This window comes from Rhincodon typus, chromosome 27 (genome assembly GCF_021869965.1).
Source record: "Rhincodon typus isolate 14 chromosome 27, sRhiTyp1.1, whole genome shotgun sequence".
NCBI classification, from domain to species: domain Eukaryota; kingdom Metazoa; phylum Chordata; class Chondrichthyes; order Orectolobiformes; family Rhincodontidae; genus Rhincodon; species Rhincodon typus.
Genome location: NC_063358.1, coordinates 21,948,763 through 21,967,637, shown reverse-complemented (window position 1 = coordinate 21,967,637; position 18,875 = coordinate 21,948,763).

Genomic DNA, 18,875 nt, shown 5'->3' with positions numbered 1-18,875 from the left:
GCACCCTTAAGCCTTTTCAAAGCTGCCGTACAATTATGCCCTCATATCTGCAGCCAGACAACTGCCTTAATAATGCTGCAGGACATATGGTGTGCTCGCTAGCTTGGGGACAGGGCGCATCAGTCCCATTTTCCAAATTTTGAGCCGTGCAAAATAACATCAATTCTAATTATTTCTAATAATTCATAAACGTGCCTAGGTCAATAAATTGTTCCTCTCAAGTTCCCCTCCAAGATATATGTCGCCCTGTTTTGGAACTATATCACTGTTCCCCCACAATCGCTAAGATCTCTCTTACTATGTGCTATTCTACACCATATGAATCTAGCTGTTTCAAGAAGGCAACTCACCACTAACCTTCTCAAAGGTAATCAGGGGTGGACAACAAATGCAGGCCCAGCCAGCTTTGCCCAGTTCCCATTAAAAGATAAATGTGAGTTGATCTTCATTTACTTCTGACTTTCCTGTCAAAATCCAAAAGAAAATTGTTCATCAATGACTTGAAAGGCTGTAAAAGATCACAAAATCTAAAGTACAGAAATGTCAGGCTTGCAGTCAAAATCATGTTACTTCATAAGCCCTTTAAGAAAATATCATTGCAGTGTTCAGCAGAGCAATATTCAAAGCATCAATCAGAATGGTCTTTGAATTCTACGACATTGATACCTTTCAGAATGTATCGATGTGAAATACCTTATGATCAGTCATGTACTTCACTCTCAGAAGAGGGATTCAAGACATTGTAATTACAGAAACTTTTACCTCAGACTCAATGTAAATTCCATATATAATAAATTCCTGACTTGTGTATTAAAGGTAGCTTTAAGAAGCCAGCAGCTGCAGAATGCACAGCATGAGTTGGCTTGAAGGAGCTACGCATGTGGGTGAAAGGTGTGAAGGCTGGATGGCCTAACAGCTTCTGAAACAGCTAGGACAATCACAGAGAACCAAGGCAGGCCTTCTAACAAGCCTGCCTTGGAATTCACCTGCCCCCATCATCTCCTAGGATCTGCTTCGAGAGTTAGTGGGTCTGCTAACTCAGGAAATTTCTCAATTTGTTTCAGAGATAGCAGGAAATGCAGATGCTGGAGAATTTTTCTGAAGAAGGGTCTAGGCCCGAAACGTTAGCCTTCCTGCTCTTCTGATGCTGCTTGGCCTGTTGTGTTCATCCAGCTCTGCACCTTGTTATCTCAATTTCTCAATTTGACCTGTTCACTTCTGTAGCAAAGATCCAGCCCTCTCTAACTGGTTTTGGATAATAACTATTCTAAATACAGATTTTTGGGCACAAAATTAAAAGAGGAAATGTCTTAACCATGGCTTACAAAATAAGATAATACTAGATCCAAAGAGAAGTCATATATAATTGCCAGCAAAAGCAGCAAGCCTTGGGTTGGGGAGTGTTTTAGAATTTAACAAAAGAAGACAAAAAGTTTGATCAAGAGGAGAAAAATAAAGTTTGTGAGTAAAATTGAGGGTAATGTAAAAACTGACCATAAAAACTTCTATAAATACATGAAGATTACTGAAGACAAAGATAGGTCCTTTACAGTCAGAAAGCCACAGAAATTATAAAACGAAGAAATAGTAGGAGAGTTGAACACATACTTTGGTTCTGTCTTCACAAAAGAGGGCACAAACAATTCCCAGAAATGGTAGGGAACCAAAGGTCTAGGGAGAGGGTGAAATTGAAGGAAATCAGTATTAGTAAGAAAACGGTGCTGAGGAAATTAATAGGGTCTGATTAGTACTCTGAGATGTAGATTAAGGAAATAGCCCTGGAATTATTGGGTACACTGGTGGTCATCTTCCAAAATCAGAAGACTTCACTTGATGAAGGAGCAGCGCTTCGAAAGCATGTATTTCAAATAAACCTGTTGGACGATAACCTCGTGTTGTGTGACTTCTGACTTTGTCCACCCCAGTCCAACACCGACACCTCCACATCACATCTTTCAAAATGCTATAGGTTCTGGAGCAGTTCCAACAGATGAAGGGTGACAAATGTAATCCCCCTACTTAAAAAAGGTGTAGAGAAAACAGAATTACAGACCAGTTAGCTTAACATCTGTAGTGGGGAAGATGCTAGAGTCTATTATAAAAGACATGATAACATTTGGAACATTTGAAAAAATGGGACTGGAAAAAGCTAGCATGGGTTTGTTAAAGGGAAATCATGCTTAACAATTTCTGGAGTTTTTTGAGCATATAATTAGTAGAATAGCTAAGGGACAACAGTGTGTATGGTGTATTTGAATTTTTAGAAGGTCACTCATAAGAGTTTATGGGGCAAAGTTGAAGGACAGCGATAAGGTTAATATATTAGCATGGATTGAGAAGTGGTTGACAAACAGGAAACAAGAGTGGAATAAATGGGTCTTTTTCCAAGTGGGTTCCATTTCTGAAGAAGGGTCCCGACCCAAAATGTCAACTTTCCTGCTCCTCTGATGCTGCCTGGCCTGCTATGTTCCTCCAGCTCCACATTGTGTTACTTCTTTTTCCAAGTGGCATGCAGTAACTAGTGAGGTGCCACAAGGATCAGAGCTTGTGCCACAAGGATCAGAGCTTGGGCCCCAGATAGTCACTAAGTACAAATAACTGGGTGAGAAAGCAAACACAACATTTCCAAGTTTGCCACTAACACAAAACCTGGTGGGACTGAGGAGTTTTGAGAAGGTTGCAAGGAGGCTTCAAGGTGATTTAGACAAGTTCAGTGAGTGGGCAAACACATGGTAGATGCAATGTCGCTATATCTGAATTTATACACTTTGGTGTGAAAAACAGAAAGGAAGAGCATTATTTAAATGGTGATTCATTGGGAAATGCATCCTTGTACACTCATCAATGAAACAGACAGACAGATGCAGCAAGTAATTTGGAAGGGAAATGGTATTATTGTCTTCATTGCAAGAAAATTTGAGTTCAGAAGCAGTGATGACTTAATACAGATATACAGGGTATTGGTGAAACCACAAGCACATTTAGTCTTCCTACCTAGGAAAGGATATGCTTGCCATAGAACGAGAGGTTCATTAGACTGATAACAGAGATGGTAGGAGTGTCCTATAGGAAAGATTGGTTCTAGAGTTTAGAAGGATGAGAGGGGATCTGACTGATTGATATATTACTCTAACAGAACTGGATTAGATGCAGAGAGGGTGTTTTTCCCAGTTAAGGAGGCTAGAACCAGAGGACACAGTCTCAGTGTATGGAGTAGTGAGATGAGGATAAATTTCTTCACTCAAAGGGTAATGAACCTATGGAGTTCTTTACCACAGAGGCTGTGAAGGACAAGTCACTGAATATATTCAAGAAAGAGATTGATAATTCTATGAATTTTAAAGGCACTAAGGGGTTAAGGGAGAAATAGGAATCTGGCATTGAGATAGAGGATCAGCCATGATCATATGGAACAGTGGAGCAGGCTCAAAGGGTCAAATAGCCTACTCCTGCTTGTAGCTCCTACGTTTCAAAGAATAAATGCTGTAATTTGGTGAATAGTCTCTCAACCATTCCAAACAAATATGATGGGCAGCTGGCATCTAGTGCTGGATGGAATATATATCAATTGTTGCTTTATTTGTATTTAGCTTAAGGAGCAGATGAACAATGGATAGCATAACCAGCAATGAGAAGATGAAAAAAGTATAAAAGGATTCAATTGAGATTATGCATGAGAAATGGAGGTCTACATAATAGAAAAGGCTAGATGGCTGTAAATGAAATGCTATGTAATGATTAATCATGTATTTACAGTATTTGGAGTTAAATATCAACTTATTAATTATTGATAAAATTATCTGAATGTGGAATACTATTTTAATTATTTTCTGTTTCTTATTTCTAAAATATGATCATCTGTTGTGCTCAGAGCTGGGTTTTTTTGTTCTGTATTTGTCTTTTTTTGTACTTTAAGATAGGTTTACTTACAAATGAACACAACTTTTGCAGATAGTGTATGAGAGAATATATGTCTATTCTTTGAAAAAGGCAGAGGAAATTGTGTGATTAAAGGCTTTAGAGTAAATTGTTCTTCTTCCAACGTCTTCCTGCATTATTATAGATTTTCTTTCCTTTGATGATCTTTGGTCAGACATGGTCTTTCCTTAAAGGAAGTTTTTTTTTCTATTCTAATCCATTGAAGGAATAGAGAGTAAGATGAGGATTCTGACTATGAACTACATTAAATGGAGATAACAATTTGATTTCCAATGAGGTTTCATAACAGGGAATTTGCAGTAAATAGTTTAAATCTACAGACCATCAAAATTGGCTGGTTAGTTCACATAGCATTCACACGCAACAGCATGAATCAACAGAGCACAACTGAGCTTCACGTTTTTTGCCTTTATGTACCCTTCTTCAATTAAGTTTTTGGCTACCATTCTTAGTATTCGCTTCTCAGCTTGCTATCCATTTTTGTCTGGTTATCTTTCTGGTAAGTATTGCAGCATGCTTTTCTAAGTTAAAAGCACTAAATCAGTGAAAGTAATTGTTTATCATACTCAAGACAATATGCTTCATGCAAGGTACTATTCCAACAATAGCATTTCAAGTTTGATGGTAACAAAATTTAAATGACCCTATTTGAATTTTCTGTCACTATCTGGAGCAGACAGTTTTGCACTGTACTCGTTACTTCATTAAATCACACCTTCCAACAGGCATGAAAGGAATGTCAATTACAACCACCAAAATCAAGCTTCTTACATTATCACCAGTTAAGTGTCAGTAGGAGAGATGGTTTGACTACCAATTCAAAGGTTCACGCTAATGCTCTGGGACATGGGTTAAAATCTGGAATTGAAATCTAGTCTTAGTAATGGTGACCATGAAACTATCTTTGATTGTCATAGAAACCCATCTTGTTTACTAATGTCATTTAGAGAAGGAAATCTTCCATCCTTCCCCAGCCTGGCCTACTTGAGACTCAGACCTGCAGCAATGTAGTTGACTGTTAACTACCCTCTGAATTGGCAAGTCACTCAGTTCAACAGCAAAGGATGGACAACAAATGCCGGTCTTGCTGAAGATGCTCACATCCCTTGAAAGAATAAATAAGAAAGTATTAAATACCTTCATTGGTGGATTAGAGGGTAAAGAAAAGATTAATATTAATTTCTAGGAACATCTTCAAAATATCTGGCTTGTAAAAATGCTAAATAAAAGAATATCTTCCATTTAAAAAAAAACCTGAGTGTTCATCTAACAAATGCATTTTGGTGGCAATCAATCAGGTATTCTATAGAACTGGTATGTACAATTTGCTGAATGTTAAGCTGCAAAGTATAACTTATACCTGATTTTGTTAGGAAAATGATGGTGTAAAACTCACTTTTGAACATAAAATCTGTGGTGGCAAACGACTGTGAAAAACAACTTTGTTGGGCAATTGATAGAACTAAGACAGTACATGACTATAGAAAATCAGCATTGGCTTTTATCATGTGAAAATAGCATAATTTGAGTGCCAATGATACTTGAATTAATAAATTGCAACTGTCAAATTTTATTACATGAACACTCCAATCAACTAGGTATGATACTCAAATAGTTGCTTTGTCATGTTGTGGTAGCTAATATAGTGCTGAAAACATGTACAATCATTTTAAATGCAAAAACCTCTCTCAAATATAGATATTGAAATGACATACCAATATATAAATCAAAACTAGTCTTGACTATTCAATGCTTCACTTACCTGGAAAGAACTCTAACAATAGTATAATGACAATATTATGAAAGCTAGCATCACTTTACAGGGGGTCAGGAAGATAAAATGAAACTGCATGCTGTCAAAGTCAGTCTACAAATCTACTAAAGAGTCACTGATACATCACTTCGCCATGATTAAAAAGCATTTCAGACACGTGGTTTATTAAAAGTGGTCCTTATGGCAATTGGAAAAACTCCATGTGTCTTTTTTTAGCCAATGTCTTGATAGTTGAAGCAAGATATAGAGATTCTATACCATTGCTATATAACTTATTGAAATTGCTGGAATTTCTTGTGAATTATAATAATTGGAAAATGGAGGATTTGGACAATTCCTGGGTTGCGAACAGCATGTAACTTCCTGGAAATCAAAAATCAAAAGAAATGGGGATTGTCTGCTGTTTACAAAACCATTGACGTTTTGGAGAGCCACAGGCTCTGGACTTTAGGTTTCTGCTTTCCAGATTTGAGAGTTCGAAAAGGGCCTCCAAGCTAGAAATAGAAAATTGTAATTCTCCTGAAAAGCTGAAAATAAGGAAGATAGCAGTTGCTGAAGTGGTTTGTAAGGAAATGAGCTCTCTCAATTAAGTACTGTTTCCCAGCTGAATCTGAAAACTGGTCTGAAAATCTTCCATCACTCTGCAAGCAACAGCATCAGAATCAGATCATGTCAACAGGAAATCAAAAAAACTGGGAGAAGTAAACCTTTTCTTTCCTTGCACTTGAAACCTTGAACTCCAGAAGTGTTCTTCCTTTATTGCCTATTTTCTGCCACCCATAATGTCTCTGCAGAGCTGCATCATCTTGTCTTGTCCAAGTAATGAGTACGTGCAAGCAATACAGGGGAGAAAGTTTAACTCTCCATAGTAGCTTATTTGACAAATGACACTTATTGGAAAAGTGCATTTTGTCTTTAAAAATGTGTCATTTTTGAGTTTATTCAAGAATCCTGGTGAAAACCTCTTTTGTTCTAGGTAACATTAATAAAGAAAAACAATATTTTGGTGATTGAGTAGGACATTTATACTTTAATACACCTTGTAGGGTATTAGCCTTAATTTCCAGGGTTTTCCTCCCAGCAGAGCCACAACTGAATGTAATAGATTGTGTGGTCGTATGATCATTTGACAGTAGAACTGGTACTACATCAGACCATAGCTCAAACTATAAACTGGCAGATTTATTCGACTCCTGTCCTCTAGCTCTCAACACTCGAATGTCTACGGGACCACAGTGATTACTTTTTAATACAAAAACGCTCCATCACAAATTCACACTATTCTCTCAAACTGAGTTGCAACAAGTAATTTGTTAAGTTTAAATCTTTTTTTTTATTAACCTATTTTTCTAATCAACCTGTTCAGAGAGGTTATTACACGCGAGGGGATATTCCCGGGAATACGTCCAGGGAGGTTATTTGGGTGGAACTGAGAAATAAGAAAGGGATGATTATTGGGATTGTACCATAGATTCCACACTCCAATATCAGCAGGAAATTGAGGAATAATTTTGTCAGGAGATCTCGGTTACCTGTAAGATTAATAGGGTGGTTATGGTAGGGGATTTTAACTTTCCAAACATAAACTGGGACTCCCATAGTGTTAAGGGGTTGGATGGAGAGGAATTTTAAGTGTGTACAAGAAAGTTTTCTGACTCAGTATGTGCATGTACCAAATAGAGAAGGGGCAGAACTTGAACTACTCTTGGTAAATCAGGCAGGGCAGGTGACTGAGGTGTCAGTAGCGGAGCACTTTGGGGCCAGTGACCATAATTCGATTAGTTTTAAAATAGTGATGGAAAAGGATAGACTGCATCTAAATGTTAAAGTTCTAACTTGGAGGAAGGCCAACTTTGACACTATTAGGCAAGCACTTTCGAAAATTGATTGGGTGTGGATATTCGCAGGTGAGGGAACGACTGGAAAATGGGAAGCCTTCAAAAATGAGATAATGAGAGTCCAGAGACAATATGTTCCTATTAGGGTGAAGGGCAAGGCTGGTAGGTGTAGGGAATGCTGGATGACTAGAGAAATTGAGGTATTGGTCAAGAATAAGAAGGAAGCATATGTCAGGTATGGACAGCAGAAATCGAGTGATTCCCTACAAGAGTATAAAGGCAGTAGCAGTATACTTAAGAGGCAAAAATGGGACATCAGATAGCTTTGGCAAACAGGGTTAAGGAGAATCCAAAGGGATTCTACAAAAACATTAAAGACAAAAGACAAGACCCTTATTTCTGAAGAAGGGTCCCGACCTGAAACATCAACTTTCCTGCTCCTCTGATGCTGCCTGGCCTGCTGTGTTTCTCCAGCTCCACGCTGTGTTATCAAAGACAAAAGGGTAACTAGGGAGAGAATAGGGCCCCTTACAGATCAGCAAAGCCACCTATGTATAGAACCTCAGGAAATGGGGAAGACTCTAAATGAGTATTTTGCATCAGCGTTTACTATTGAGTAGGATATGGAAGATATAGAATGTGGGGAAATAAATAGCGACATCTTGAAAAATGTCCATATTACACAGGTGGTGGTGCTGAACATCTTAGAGCTCAAAGGTGGATAAATCCTGATCAGGTGTAGCCTAGAACTCTGTGGGAATCAGAGAAGTGATTGCTGGGCCCCTTGTTGAGATATTTGTATCATTGATAGCCACAGGCGAGGTTACAGAAGACTAGAGGTTGGCTAACATGATGCCACTATTTAAGAAAGGTGGTAAGGAAAAGCCAGGGAACTACAGGCCAGTGAGCCTGACATTGGTGGTGGGTATGATGTTGGAGGGAATCCTAAAGGACAGGATTTACATATATTTAGAAAGGCAACGACTGATTAGGGATAGTCAATATCGCTTTGTGTGTGGGAAATTGTGTCTCAATAACTTGATTGAGTTTTTTGAAGAAGTAACAAAGAGGATTGATGAGGGCAGAGTGGTGGACGTGATCGATTTGGACTTCAGTAAGGCATTGTTATAAAGCAAAAGTTGACCCCCCTGAGAACTAAAACCGAAACACAAAGAGGAGTTCCTCACCCTATAATCTGTAAAAAGAGTGTGAAAAGTGGTGTGGCTTGACTTTTAGCAACTTCTAGTGGTCAAATAAAATAAATCCTTGACACTCACTTTAAAATCAACAAGTAACAATTTATTTACGTAATTCTAACAGTGAATAAATTAACTAAACTATTAACAAACTGAATGAATCCTTCTAACTGCTAACTATTCCTGAATAAAGCAAGATTCTAATGGTATGCTGTTCCAATAAATATAAGTCCCACTTACATGAAAAAAACATTTAGTCTCTCAAAATTACAGCCAGGTTACCTGTCTTCTGGAATGTTCTGTGCCTTCTCCGTCGATTCTTCTGTCAGGAATATTAACTAGTTGTGCCGTGGCTAGCTTTGTTACTTAGATGGTGCTTTCTCTAAGACATAGAGGAGGCTGTGAGAGCCAGCAATTCTCACTCAAGAGCTGAGGGCTGTTAGCTCTGGTGGATGGCAGTTAGCTCTGGCGTTTTGTTCAACTGCACCCTTTTTTTATACCCTTGATGACATATCAATATTTTTTACAGTAGGATTGGTCCTATGTTGTCAAAACACATCAGATTTAAATATAATTGGTTTTTGGTACCAAAGTACCTGGTTCAAATTGATTGGCTAAATTCAAAAGCTTCTTATCTTGATAAAAACTGCTGCTTGGCCTGCTAACTGTATGGCCTTTTGATACAAATGTTTCATTTTGGGCGCTGTCTGTGTACTTGCAAACTTTCATGCTGTTGCTCACAGACGTTCATTTTAAATCTGTCAGCACAGCAAAAGCACATGATCTTTTAAAGGGACCATAGAATGTTTTCTCCCCTAGCATTTTACAAACACCAAACTCTAACTTCCTGCCTCCCAATCCACAAGTGCTTGACCCAACTTCGCAACATTTCTCCCTTAAGAAATAAATAAACCATCATTATGAAAAGATGGCTTCATTTCTTTTTTTTAAACCATAACTCCGTTGTATTACGAGATCCATAGCTCATTAAGCTAGAGTTACACATTTTATACTATTCTATTTATATATAACATTGAACTCTACTGTTTCTGTCTTATATAAGTATTTTTCTTTTAAACTTGTGATAAATCATTTGCGATAATATTTTCATGACCCGCAACATGTACAATCTGTGAATTAATTGCTAGTAACATGAAATTCCAATGAAATAATCTAGTGTTCTTGTCCTTAAATCTTTCCAAAAATGTCAAAGGATTGTGATCGGTATACACAACCATCATTGATGCATTGTTTGCAAAGTGAATATTAAAATGATGTAAGGCCAGTACCAAACTCAATAATTCGTTTTCAAAGGTTGAATGTTTTTTCTGGTGGATATTGCGTGTTTTTGAAAAATAACCGATTGGCCTTTCAATTCCACAGTTATCCCCCTGTAATAACACAGTTCCTACACCTGCATTTACTTGGGTCGATGGTGACTTTGAAGGGTTTCAAAAAATTTGATGTGGCTAAAACTGGTGTAGTGGTTAACACTGCTTTTACATTCTCGAATGCCTCCTGGCATTGTTCTGTCCACTGAAATTTAGTGGTTTTTTTTAACAATTCTGTCAACAATGTCACTAGGCTACTAGAGTTTGATACAAATTTTCTGTAGAATCCACTCAATCCTAAATATCATAGCACTTCCTTCTTCGAGGATGATCTTGGAAATTCGTCGATGACCTACGTCTTCACGTTCCTCGGTGTCATCCTTCCATGTCCGATGTTGTGCCCTAAGAATGTCACTTCCACCTTCGCGAATTCCGTTTTTGCCAAGTTTATGATCAACTTTGCCTTCCATAGTCTCTCAAAGAGCTCCTCAAATGCTCCATGTGATCTCTCACCGAATGGCTAAAGATCACTAAGTCATCCATATTGACGGCACTATTAGTCAATTGTGCAATAACTCTGTTCATAAACTTTTGAAACATGGCTGGTGCATTTTTTATTCCAAACAGCATTACTTTAAATTGGTATAGCCCATTTGGGGTTACAAAAGCAGAAACTTCTTTTGCTCTCTCCAAAAAAGGTACTTGCCAGTAACCATGAAGTAAGTCCAACTGTGTGACGTAAGTGGCTTGTCCTGCCTTTTCCGCACAATCCTCCTTAGAACCGAGTACGAGTCAGATTTGGTCACAGAGTTGACCTTCTGATAATCTACACTGATTCAATAAATACCATCAGGTTTTGGAACCAACACGATCGGCGAACTCCACTCGCTTTGACTCGTCTCTATGATGTCTTCTTAGAGCATTGCTTCTGAACCCTCATTGCTTTGAGAAGATTATACTTGACGGGGTGTTGATTTCGCATTCCCTACATCAACCTCATGTACAATGGCATTAGTACACCCCATTCTACTTCTACATAAGTCCTCATAGCACTGCAACAAGTCTTTCAGTTCAGTTCTCTGTTCCAGGGACAGATAGCTCACTACCCTCAAGGTACAGGATTTACATGTATTTGGAAATGCAAGGACTGATTAGGGATAGTCAACGTGGCTTCACGCTTGGGAAATTCTCTCTCATTAACTTGATTGAGTTTTTTAAACAAGTAACAAAGAGGATTTTTGAAGACAGAGCAGTGGATGTGATCTTTATGGACTTCAGTAAGGCTTTTGACAAGGTTTTGTCATGGTAGACTGGTTAACAAGGTTAAATCACACGGAATACAGGGAGAACTGGCCATTTTGATGCAGAACTGGCACAAAGGTATAAGATACAGAATGGTGATGGAGGGCTGCTTTTCAGATTAGAGGCCTGTGACCAGTGGTGTGCTACAAGGATCAGTGCTGTGTACACTACTTTTCGTCATTTATATAAATGATTTGGATGTGAATATAGGAGGCATAGTTCGCAATTTTGCAGACGACACCAAAACCGGAGGTGTAGTGGACAGCTAAGGTTACCTCAGATTACAACAGGATCTTGATCAGATGGGCCAGTGGGCTGAGGAGTGGCAGATAGAGTTTAATCTAGATAAACGTGAGGTGCTGCATTTTGGAAAGGCAGACCTGGGCAGGACTTTACCATTAATTGTATAAGTCCTGGGGAGTGTTGCAGAACTAAGAGACCTTGGAGTGCAGGTTCATAGTTCCTTGAAAGTGGAGTTACAGGTAGATAGGATAGTGAAGGTGGTGTTTAGTATGCATGCCTTTTTTGGTCAGTACATTGTGTATAGGAGTTAAAGGATGTACGGGATATTGGTTGGGCCACTATGGAATAATGCGTGCAATTCTGGTCTCACTACTGTAGGAAGGATGTTGTGAAACTTGAAAGGGTTCAGAAAAGATTTACAAAGGATGTTGCCAGGGTTGGAGGGTTTGAACAATAGGGAGAGGCTGAATAGGCTGAGGTTATTTTCCTTGGAGCATCGGAGGCTGAGGGTAACCTTATAGAGGTTTATAAAATCATGAAGGGCATAGGTAGGGTAAATAGACAAAGTCTTTTCCCAAGGGTAGGGGAGTCCAAAACTAGAGAACGTAAGTTTAAGGTGAGAGGGGAAAGATTTAAAAAGGACCTAAGGGGCAACATTTTCATGCAGAGGGTGGTGCGTGTATAGAATGAGCTGCTAGAGGAAGTGGTGGAGGCTAGTACAATTAGAACATTTAAAAGGCAGCTGGATGGGTATATGATTAGGAAGGGTTTAGAGGGACATGGGCCAAATGCTGGCAAATGGGCCTAGATTTATATAGGATATCTGATCGGCATGGACGAGTTGGACCAAACGGCCTGTTTCTCTGCTGTATATCTCTGACTCTATGACCTCTGGAGCAGGTTGGTCTTGAACCCAGGCTTCCCAGTCCAGGAGTATGGACACAACCATTGCACCATATGTGTGCCCCTTATTAGTCCTTTTTCATGTCAGAACAAAGGGAATTTTAAAAGATATATCCTAACTGCATTTAAATGGATAAGGATTCAAGGGATTCATAATACCATTTGTTCACACAAATAAATCTGTCAAACAAACGTGCAATACAAACAGCCCCAAAGGGTCCTTGCAATTGAATGGAATGAACTGACCCCTTTCTAAGAATCTCACTTTATTGCTTTGACCCCTTGATTGATCTGTGATTGCAGCAGCTTAATAGTTTGTGCAGGCAATAAATGGATATATTGCTGAGCAGTTGATACTAATTACTGAAGAGGGTACAAATATTGGAATGTTAATCGATCATTCTTACAAAAATAATGACCTGATGTAGTGATTTTTAGTTTTGTGAATAGCTCTGGCATCAGTTTTATAAAAAGAGTTTTGATACATGGTAGAAAGTACAATGAGATTTATTAGACTCCCATCAAAACTGACAGCTTATACCTATTAGAGAGTTGGTTGAACAGGTTAGAGCAAGTTCTTTAGGAAAGAGAAGGCTGGGGAGCAATCCAATAGAGGTCTTCAAGATTATAAAGTAGTTTAGTAGGATAGATGTAGAAATTTTTCTGTCTTGTATGCGACACCAGGACTAGGAGCAATAAATAAGATAGCCATCACTAAAGCCAATAGAGAATTTTGAACTTCTTTACCCAGAGAGATTAAAATGTGATGCTTGCCACTGCAAGGAATAGTGGAAGTGAATATCAGATGCATTTAAGAGGAAACTGGATATACGTACAAGAGAAAAACAAATGCTAATGGGGTTGGATTAAAAGGAGTGTGGAGACTTGTGCCCCTCTGATTCTTCTCAGATGTTGCACCCAACATTTCTTGGGAAATCAGCATATGCCACAGAAAAGTAGAAACAGGAAGATAGGAGGATTAATGCATAACAATGTATATGCAGAAGGGAGAGCTTCAGATTCTTGAGATACTAGGCCCTACTATATAGGGAGAAAGTCACCTATTCAAAAGGACAAGTTATACCTCAACACAATTAAAAACAATGTCCTTTCTCAGGAGGCTTACTAATGTGGTTAAATGAGGATTCAAGCAAAATTGGCAGGTAAAGGGCAGCAGCATATAGAAGCAGAAAAGAGGAATAAGGTACATAAAGAAGTGTTGGATTGCACTAGGGAAAGTAGTAGTACTGTGCAAGATAGCAGCAGACTAAGAAGGACTACAAAGGAATACAATGACAGGTTTAGAACACATGCATGCAAATACGCCAGTGTGCTGATAATGGTTAGTGAGCAACAAGCACACCAATAGAATCTTGGCACTCGGAGGCTAGAAAGTGCAACTGCTGCACCCAACACCATTTATCCAACATGAAAGCTAACACAGGGCTGTGTAAATGGGTAAGGTGAATGAGGGTTCTGCCAACATCCCAACACACTCAAGTCCTGCTTCCTTGGTCACCCGTGGTTGTTGGAGCTAAGTTATCTCAGCTCTAAGAGTTTCTTAGGGTAGTATCCCAGGCCTTACCATCCTTTGCTGCTTCAACTATGACTTCCTTCCTTCATAAGGTCAGAAGTGGGGTTGGTTCCCTAATGATTACACAATGTAAATCACCATTCTGACTCCTCTGATACTGAAGCAGTCAATGTCGAAATGCAACAAGACCTAGTCAATATCCAGGCTTGAGTTGACAAGTGGCAACGAACATCAGTCATACAATTGATGGGTTAAGACCATCTCCAATGATGGAATTTAACTATCACTTGACTTTCAAATGCATTACAATACTTCTGGATTAGCTATATAAATACTGTGGTTATAACTGCAGGTCAGAGATCATGAATCCTGCAGGGAGTAACTCACCTCCTGACTGTTAAAAACTTGTCCACCATGTACAAAGCACAAATTAGGATTGGGATGAAATAATCTCCACTTGCCTGGATGAGTGCAGCTCTAACAACACTCAAGAAGCTAACCATCATTCAGAATAAAGCAAACTACTTATTGGTACCACAAACGCAAATATTCACAAACTCCACCACTGATGTACAATAGAAGTGTGTAATGTAAAAGCACAGCCAGCATAGTTCCAGGGGACCATAGGGCTGCTCTCTCATTAGAAATAATTTATGGTGAGTTTAATCCGAGGGTCACAATGCCTCAGGTGAGGGGCAAGTCTGGGTTTGAGAAGGTGGGACCTTTAGATGATACAGGAATTGAATCCATGCTGTTGGCTTTAATGTACCATCTACGAGATGCATTGCAGAAATTCACCGAAGCTCCTTAGACAGCATCTTTCAAACCCTGAGCCACTATCTTGAAGAAAAAGGGGTACACAACCATTTGCAGGTTTCTCTCCAAGCCATTCACTATCCTGACTTGGAACTAAATCACTGTCCTTCAGCGTCACTAGGTCAAAATCCTGGAACTCCCTCCCAAATGACAGTGCCAAATGGACTGCAGCAATTCAAGAAGGCAGCTCACTAACACCTTCTGAAGTGCAATCAGGGATGGGCAACAGTTGTTGTTCCAACCAGCAAAGCTCATATCTCTTGAATGAATTAAAAAAATACCTTGCATACAAAGGCGGCTACACCGGTGCTAGGAGACCCCCTGCTGTCAGCCCAGAAACGCAGTGAGCTCAATGCTGGGAGTGCAATCATTGTAACCTTGATCTCTACCTTGTCTTCATCCTTGACTGCTGAGAATTGTCTTTCTGTTTTTCCAGAGCTGGACGGTCAATGCTATACCAACTAAATCCATAAGCATTTATGGGTCCTTACTTCTTACACACCTAGTATCTTAAAAATCACAAAATATTTGCACTACTGTGAACTTAATACAGCATATGCTCTTTGTCCTTCTCCAAGTGATCCAATTTATCCAGCTTAACTAGCATTCTTTCTAACCATTAGGCTGCAAAATAACTAGTCTGAATCTCTAACAACTATTTGGCATACACTTATCTAGTTGCTGTTTGTTTGATCAATCATTGAATATATTTTTTTCATATAGAATATCTAGCCATTAATTTTTAGCAAGCAACAGCAGATTACTAGCTTTCAATAAATTCAGAACTCAAACTCTGGAAATAACATGCATGATTTCATGAATACCATTGAGAGCAAAATTGTGGATATAAATTATGGATACAGTACTTACAGTTCCTGCAATTAAGCATTTACATCAAGGTTTAAGAGATGATCAGAGGTTTTTTTAAACTTATAAAGGGTATGTCAGGAAAGCGTATTTCCTCTGGTTGGGGAATCAATGACGAGAGGTCATTCATTTAAAACCATTGTTGAGTGAGTGAGGAGAGCAGTCTTTTTGCACAGTGTTGTTGGAGCATGGAATGCTTTACCACACAAAGCAGTTCAAGTAAAGGACATTTTTTTTTCTTCAAAAGATGCAAATATCTCAAGCAGTGGAAAATATTGAACAATGGGGAGAAGAAAACAGTGAAAGTTTATCTTTCATGCTCTCACAACGGAGACAACACCAGCAGTGTGGGCCAAGTGACCTCCTTTTGCCCTTGAACTTTTATCCTAAATGGTTGGAAGAATTAACATTCTGTTCACTACATTCAACATAACACGTATTTAGCTTTAAATAATTCATTTGGAAAAATGGTTTTCTCTCATTATGAACGTGACTTTTCAAAGCAATGACTAAAGTATACTTTAGTTGTTGATGCAATTAGGTTAAGAAAATTATGTGACCATCTGACTAGCCTGAGTGAAGTCCATTCAATATCCACTGCACCTATACGGGTGAGGTTATTCTCCCTATTAACAGAGATGCCCTGATGCAATATTCCCTCTGACAGGCTTTGGTAAGGTAGATTATAAAAAAAAACTGTTCTCATTAACTGATGGGTCACCGACAACAGGACATTTAACTTTTTAGGTAAGAGATACAGAGGGAGAGTGAGGACGAACGTTCCATACAGTGAAAGGCAATGACGTAGAACTTGCTGCTGAAAAGGGGCAGTGGAAACAGGAAAGATTAACAATTTCAAATAAAATTATATAGCTCGACAGAAATAAAGTTGCAGGGCCACGAGTTAGACCAGGGGAACGGGACTGACTAGATTGGTCTAGTAAGCTGGCACGAAAAGTCAAAAGGCCAAGTCTCCCTTTTGCATTAGCTGTAGGCTTAAACTTCATGGCTGCTCAATCTGAAAGTTCGCAAACAGGCCACACACAAGTTAGCACCTTTAAAGGTGCATGTGCATGGCTATGCAGAATAGATTTAAAGTGTTTCCAACACTACACAAAAAAGGTGAAGCTGCTCTGCTGTCTGTTATAATGTGACTTGTCATTGAAATATCGTAAATAGGAACAGTGGGCCATTCAGCCCTTCAAGAATGCACCCTCATTCAATATGATCACGGCTGATCATCCAACTCAGTACCCTGTTCATGCTTTCACCCCAATCCCTTTGGCTTTAAGAACTATATCTACCTCCCGTTTGAAAACATTTACTGTTTTAGCCTCAACTGCTTTCTGTGGCAGACAATTCCACAAACTTACCATTCTCTGGATGAAGAAATTGCTCATCGCAGTCCTAAATGGCCTATCCTATGTCATTTAGACTGCAATCCTTGGTTCTATACTCCCCAGTCATTGGGAACATCCTGCCTACATTTACCCTGTTTTGTCCTATGAGAATTTTATAGGTTTCTACGAGGTCCCTTATCATTCATCTAAACTCCAATGAATATAGTCCTTACCAATCCAATCTCTCTTCATACATCAGTCATGTCATCCCAGGAATCAACTGGTAAATCTTTGTCCATAGACAGATCATACTTCCTCAGATAAGGAGACCAAAACCGTATGCAATACTCCTGGTGTGTTCTCACCAAGGCCCTGTACAATTGCAGGAAGACATCCCTACTTCTATACTCAAAACCTTTCACTATGAAAAATAACACAGCCAATATGAGTGGTTAGTATAACCTAATTTCACAAATACAGTTACCAGCATAAGGTATACTATCCCATGATGGAAGACTTTGAGCATACATCATGACATCTCAATGTCACGACAGACAATGTATTTTGTGCAATCACATTAATCACCAGCTTTTCAGACTGTTACGAACTTTCCCCTTTAAAAAAATCCTTTTACCTTAAGAGCTCTTTCAAAACCAGGCACTTAAAACATATCCTCAGTCCACTTCTCCATAAGATCCAGTTCTCCTCTGATGAGGAACTTTCAAACACTTGCACATTAAAAGCTCCAAGTATAATCAGAGCTTTACTGAGCTAGTATTTGGCCTTGCATGGCAACCTGAGTGTTGGGGCAAATGAAACATCCAGTTTGTTGCTCTCTACATCAGTTGTGAGGACATTACAAGGGAAGTTAATTTGAAAAGAACCAAAAAATGGCAACAGCAAAGATTCGAGGCTCACCTGTTGCTTGGCCTGCTGTGTTCATTCAGCTCTACACCTTGTTATTTCAGATTCTCCAGCATCTGCAGTTCCTACTATCTCTGCATCCGTAAGCGCTTGGCACAACAATGATCTTATCTAGTGCTGTACTGCCCTCTAATGGAGTAGATAAATGTAACTGGTTTTGAACTTTTGCAGCATGAATATGAAGTTTGGTGTGTATGTCTTAGTTAATTGCAAAAATTCACTCAAAGTCATCATTAAGGACAGACTTAAATGGATCATATCAGACAAGGGGAATAATGCTAGCTAAAATATGTAATGCAGAGCTCCAGCGTCCAATATTGCACCAATAGTGAAGCATACTTGCTCCCGCCTGCTCCAGATCTGTGTACTAACATCACTGAACAGACTGATTAGAAAGTATCTGTAAGTTAGTGGTCAGCAATGACTGCAAGATAGAGTGGCGATATTAAGATTGGAATAACCTTGAGCTTCTAATTTTAGGGCTACTAGGAGAGGCACAACAGAGACTAGCCATTTCCCTTACAGGGTCTGGACATTTAATGCAGTGTTCCTCTCACCAACATAGTAGCAGATGTAGTAGCTTCTGAGCTGTGAACAGGTCTGTGGTAACTTGCCTCAATTTAGGAATGGTTCATAATTTTGAATGCATGTCTGTTGGGAATATATGGAGCAATTTCTAAAACCAGTTTAACATGATTGAATTGAGCTAATAAATATTGAGGGGGGGGGGGGAATGGTTAAGTGATTTCTTTACACAAACTACTCCCACCTTTTTGTTGAAGCAGGAAGGACTCAATAACTTTAGAGGCAGTCTTGGATTACCAACACATGCCCTTTTGTTTGATGCCATTGCATAACTTGCAATTGA